Source organism: Lactuca virosa, chromosome 5, assembly GCF_052849685.1.
Source record: "Lactuca virosa cultivar CGN04683 chromosome 5, Lactuca_virosa_CGN04683_v6, whole genome shotgun sequence".
Lineage (NCBI taxonomy): Eukaryota > Viridiplantae > Streptophyta > Magnoliopsida > Asterales > Asteraceae > Lactuca > Lactuca virosa.
Window position 1 is genome coordinate 74,770,881 of NC_136430.1, and position 6,409 is coordinate 74,777,289.

The following is a 6,409-nucleotide window of genomic DNA, read 5'->3' on the forward strand; positions in this document are numbered from 1 at the left end:
TCTGTTAAGTTTAATAGACACCAAAAGTATGAAACAAAATAAAAGATGAGTCTTGAACGAGCTCCATCTTCTCAAAACCTGGCACCGGTACCTGACTACTGGTGACCTGAGAATACAAGTTATTTTGAAAGCTTTAAAGCTGGTGAGATCATAAGTAATTTAGTGTCATTGTTTGTATGAAAGTGTTCGTATGTACTTGATGTATAAGTTTGTAAATGTTTGCAAATGTTTGTAAATGTTTGTATCTCCTAGAAAATCCTATATTTTCTACTAGTTGTATCCTTCTACCAAGGCATCAAATGAAATGTATGTTAGTTTCTTGTAAAAGTGTGTCTTTTCCCAATTATGACTATCATTAACCAAAACTATAGTTTTACATTACTGTTCATTGTGTGAAGATCACAAAGTGAATGCAATGGGGAAATAATAAAGTACTGTAGTGTTGTATTAAGTAACTACTGCTGTACTACTTACCTTAAACCGTTTGTTATTTAAAATAACATGTGATATGCATGTACCATACTACCGACTATAAACACGATGATGAAAGACGTCGGAAGAAAGGACATTTGGCACCCGTAGACTTGCAAGTCCCACTGTAGCGAGTAGCAAGGCGTAGGATAGTCAATCCAGTATAGATCTATACACAAACTCAACGCTCTCCACTTAAGGAGATTCTAGATACAAAACGAGCCATGACAGGTGATGTCATGCCCCGTTACATGGCTCACGTAACTGTTGTAATGTTCTTGTATATGTATTGAATGTACTAGCTGTATTGTATGTTCTCTCTCTGTCTAGTATGTATGTATGTTCTCTATGTTTCTCATAATAGTATGTTCTCTTGTATAATATATAGTATGTACTAGCTGTATTGTATGTTCTCTCTCTGCCTAGTATGTTATGTTTGTTTCTCATCACTATATGTTATGTTTGTTTCTCATCACTATATGTTATGACTCATGTATGAACTGACTCATTGTATGTTTCATTGTTCTGGTAATAGTATTTGTAACTTCCTAAACAATACCTATTATAGTTTACTAGCAATGATGTTTGTATGTATGAACATGTTTGTATACCTTTGCTACCCAAAGGTATTGAATTGAAAGAAGGAAATTTTATATCTATATACATATACATAATATATAACTAGGATTCAAACGACCTTCGAACAAACAACATTTACCCTAAGTCCACAACCAAACAAGGAACAGGAAGCAAGGTGAGCTATCAGTCCTAAGTCCTTTCAATCCTACATATATAACTATATCTATTTAGATATACATTTGACAGAGTATAAGTTTAATAAAAGTATTTAACATGTAAAAGAGTTTGCAAAACAGTTTGAAGTAGCTTCTTTGATAACACAGTTTGAAAAGTAAGAAAATTCATAAGCTTGATAGTTATTAATCACATGTGATTGATATAATAACAATAATAGTTCAACTTGTTTCCCCCCCCTATAAAAGCTTTTAAAATCATTTTAAAGGTTGATTAAGGGGTATGAACTCATCTGTAGTGAGTGGTTTGGATGAACGGATGGTATAGGATGCTAAGTGTCAAGTGAAGACTTGAGCACACACACAGATCCTATTTAACATATAATAACACATATATGTATCCAATTAGTCATTTAACAACTAATTAACCCAGTTAAGACATCCTAGGACATGGAAAACACTTTGATTCAAGTGCTAGAAGTACCAAGGGTTGCATCTAAGGGTTGTATAGCCACTTAAAGGAGTTTTCGGTCCAAGTGGTATGTTTCTTGGAGTTTTCGGTTCTTGTGGTTTTCGGTCCATATGGTATTCAGTCCATATGGTATTCTGGTATTCAATCCAAATGGTATTCGGTCCGAAGAGGTTTTCGGTCCAAATGGTTGGCAGAAAACTCATGATCTTTGATGCATAAGGTGATTTCCAAGGGCTTTCAAGCATCAAAGAAGTGTTCTAGCCTCAATACTAAGTATTAGGAAAGGCTTCAGGTCATTTTTGCACCATTCTTAAGGGTTTTCAGTCTAAGGAGATGCACTAAACCGAAAGCACCTTTTGTTCTTGGATAAATGGTGATTTCAAGGCCCTAAATTAAGTATCCTTTCTAGATAACAAGTATAGGAGATAGATACTTACAATATGGAAGCAAGAAGGGTGTTTTCGGCCCAAAACACTAGTGTGTGTTCTTAGTGTTCTTGGTGAAATGAAGAACACTTGAAGATCTAAGAAAATGGAATGATTTCACGGATGAAATCATGTAAGATCACTCAAAAATGGAAGAGATCAATTAAACAAGGAAGGAAACACTTACAATCTTGAAGATCTTGACAAAAATTCGAATGATACTTGAGAGAGAATTGTTCTCGACTTGGAATTAGGAAAAAAATGACTAAAATGACTATGTGTCATTTATATACCCTTTAGGGTTTTCGGCCCTAAAACTATTTTGGGCCGAAAACTCCCAACTCTTGGAGTTTTATGACTTAAATGTTGCACAATTATTCCTAAAGTATACTTCCTCTAATTTGTTCTCTCAAGAAAATAAATATCAAAAATACCCATCCGGACATTAAACTGAGCTAAAAATTAGCAGAAAAGAATTTGACTTTTAATTGAAGTTCTAGACGGTAGAGTTTGTTCAAATGGAAATTTCGGGTTGTCACATCATCCCCCCGTTAGAGGGAATTTCATTCCGAAATTAGATTTCAAGCAAATAAGTAATTACAAATAACTAAGTAAAAAGATGAGGATATTTCAGTTTCATCCGATCCTCTCGCTCCCAAGTGAATTCAGGTCCCCGCTTGGCGTTCCACCGAACCTTCACTATCGGGATACGACTTTGCTTGGTTTGTTTGACCTCTCGGTCCATGATCTCTACTGGTTCTTCCACGAAGTTGAGGCTCTCGTTGATTTCGATCTCGTCGAGTGGGATCACAAGAGTCTCTTCGGACAGACACTTTTTCAAGTTCGAGATGTGGAAAGTAGAATGCACGTTACTGAGTTCACGAGGTAAGTTAAGTTTGTAAGCTACAGGGCCGATTCTAGCAAGAATCTTGAAAGGCCCTATGTATATATTGGATTTAGCTTTCCACGCTTTCCGAAGCGTATCAAGCCTTTCCAGGGTGAAACCTTGAATAGAACACGGTCGCCCATCTAGAATTCAAACGGTTTCCTTCGTTTATTTGCGTAGCTTTTCTGTCGGTCTCTAGAGGCTTTCAATCGTTCACGAATCTGAACGATCTTCTCTGTCGTTTCCCGAATGATTTCCGGACCTGTGAGAGGGGATCTACACTTTCGGCCATAGAGGGCCTCGAATGGAGCAACCTTTATGCTTGTGTTAGGGTGCAAAGTCACTCTTGGATGTTGTGTTTTAGGCTAACCCTCTTGTATGTGTAAATGGGTTGAGTCTTTCCTATAAATAGGAAGTGAGTGACTCCCATTATGTAAGGAACCATTTTGGAGTGTTAGACTAGAGAGAGAAATTGTGTACAAACCCATTTGTATATCCTTTCTAGATCTAATATGAGCTTACACAAATTTATTTACTCCTTGTGTTCTTGATTTTACTTGATGATTCACTAGATCTTTCTAATTCTGCACATGTCATCATAATCAGCACCACAACAATTGGTATCAGAGCGGGTGTTCTTGATTTCATCAAGAATTGATCCATGGTGGCAATCTTGATTTGGTGATTCATTTTTTGATCTTTGATCTTCGTGATTTGTAGAGTTTTTGGATTCTAGAAATCGAATTCATCTTTGTTTTTACTCATAATTCGATTTTCTTCACAAGAAGTCAAGTGATTTTTACTTTCTCTCTCTAGAAAACCCATTCAAAATCACTTTCTCTCTCTAGAAATCTTCAAGTTTTTGTAATCATGGTGAATTTGCCTTACAATTCTTGGATAGTGATCGTTGAAGATATCAAATACAAAGTCAATAAAGATCAATTTATGGGTTGGTGTTAAACATTTCGATATATTGGGAAACTATGGTTTCTTATGGAGGTTTGAAGGATGATTATGGAAGCTTGATATTTCAACCACTTCGTGAGATCAAATGCTTGGCTGATATTACATGGTTCATATCATCACATAGCAGTGATAAGATTGGAGAAGAAAAATATTTGTTCAGAAAGAAATATATTTCTCTTATCGAAGACCTAAATGATCTTCGTCCTCTTAAGGTTGTTGAAGTTGTTAACAATGGAATTCAATGTGATGGTCTTGATGTTCTTGAAGTTCATGATAAGAAGGTTCAAGTTGATTTTCAAGATGAAAAAGTTTTTTTCTCGATTGGAGTTCAAACCGATGATATTTTGTGTTCTTGTGATTCGTTTGAAGGAATGATTCCTTATCAGAAGCCGGTGATCCAAGAAATTCACAAGTATCAAACTCCAAAAGATTTGATTCAAACTCATACAGTTGATGTTGTGGAAAGTGGGTTTGTTTATGAGATCAAGTCTTCAAGATGCAAAAAGATGAGAAAGAAAAAGAAGAAGAAGATCAATCGTAAAAACAAGCGGGTTTATTCACAAAAATCATCAAATGTTGTTGTGAAATCTAAATCCGTGAAGCAAATTTGGGTTCCAAAGCAACAATCTCCAAAGGTTGCATTGAATTTGAAGTCGAAACACAAAAGTGTTGGTGGTTCTTTTGAAGATGTTCTTGGATCGTTGAAGAACACGAAGAACACGAAGAACGAGTTGTACATCTCGCATAATGGGTGGTACAATGTTCAAATTGGAGATTTTCTCTTTCCAACAAAAGAACCAAGATCTTCTAAATTTGATTCATTCGTTGCAAACGGAAATCAATTAGTCAAAAAGGTATAACAAATTCTTCAATGGATTCCAAAACGTTCATAAATTTGATTCGTGCGTTTGCGTTTTTCAATATTGATCGTTTTGTTTCGTTGGATCTATTTTGTTCTAAGCCCCATTGTTGATCCAACGTAATTTTTTTTAAGATCAAAACCGTAATCAATTTTTTTTTATCTCGAGTACTATTCTTTCATTCAGCTAGATTGGAAAATTTTTCATTTGGAAAATTTTCATTTAATTCAATTCGAAGCCCAATTTTATTGATCTGTTACTATTTACATCATGGTTGAGCCCAAATTCTCATATCCGAACTGGTTATTGCTCCTTTTGTGTGTGAGTCCACAAATCTATTAATTCGATTGAATTGTCAATAGTTGTTCATCATTTTGACTTGTACACACGCATCATATTCTTGTACCATTGGCTCATAATTCCACATGATCAGTTGTTCTTGTGTTCTTCATCTTGTTTTCTGATTTTTTTTTCAATCGATGATGAATGCTTACTGATCGAATAGAATATTTTTGGAGTTGTATTGGATTGAAGTTGTTCAAATGAACGACCAGTCAACGCACAAGTCAAAATCAGATTCTTGATGAATCTAGTATCGATTTTTTGTTTGTTGTTCTTGGTTTGATTTGGTAGAGAAATCGAACAGGAAAGCAATATTAGAGTCGAGCCTATGAATACAAACTGAGACTTGAATCAATTTTGAGTTAATTCCAAAAAGCGAATGGTAATTTTTGGGGATCGACTTGGAGTCAGTTGCATTCAAACGAGATTTTGGATGATAAGTCAGTCAAGGTTTTGATTTGGACTTGATTGGAATCGTAAGTAATTTCGATTGGTGTTGCAATGACTGAATTTTAACATCGATGGTCGATTTTGAGTCAGAATCGATTTTTGGTGTTGATTTCGATTCATGTGGGAAATTGATAGTGAATGAAATCGAAGCAGTAAAATGCTGTGGATGATTTCAATGATCGATGGCGAGTAGCGAAGGGTCAAGGTTTTGATGCTTTGAAAACGAACAGAAGAGTATTTGATTTTGAAGATTGTTGATGTGTTTGGGGTGAATGACGAACTGGAAGTTGAGTTGATCGATTTTTGATTCGCATCTTATGATTTCGAAGGTTTGGTTATGTGAAATCGAGAATTGATGTTTGGAAGTTTATTTTTGTGATCGATTTCGAATGGTTAGCTGATATTGGGTATGAGATTTGATAAATCGATAGTTTTAAAATGAATTGGGCAATGGATTGTGTTTCAAAGGCTATGAAATCGAAGGTTTGAACGATTGAAGATTAATTTTGGGAGTCGATGGTTGAAGGATTGGACAGTAGTGTTCTTGAGTTCGTATGTGTGATAATCAATTTGGGTTAATTAAAATCAAAAGAATAGATGGGAATGAAGATTCGAATGGTTTGGACGAAAGTCAAAAGCGAACGGAGGGTATGTGGGTAAAGAACGAAATATTTTTTGATTTTGGGAAGAACAGTATGAACTGGGTGAATGTACGAAGGGTCTCTGTGTTTGGATTTTGAAGATACGATGTGTCGATTCAGAGGTTGGATGAATGGCTAAGAAGT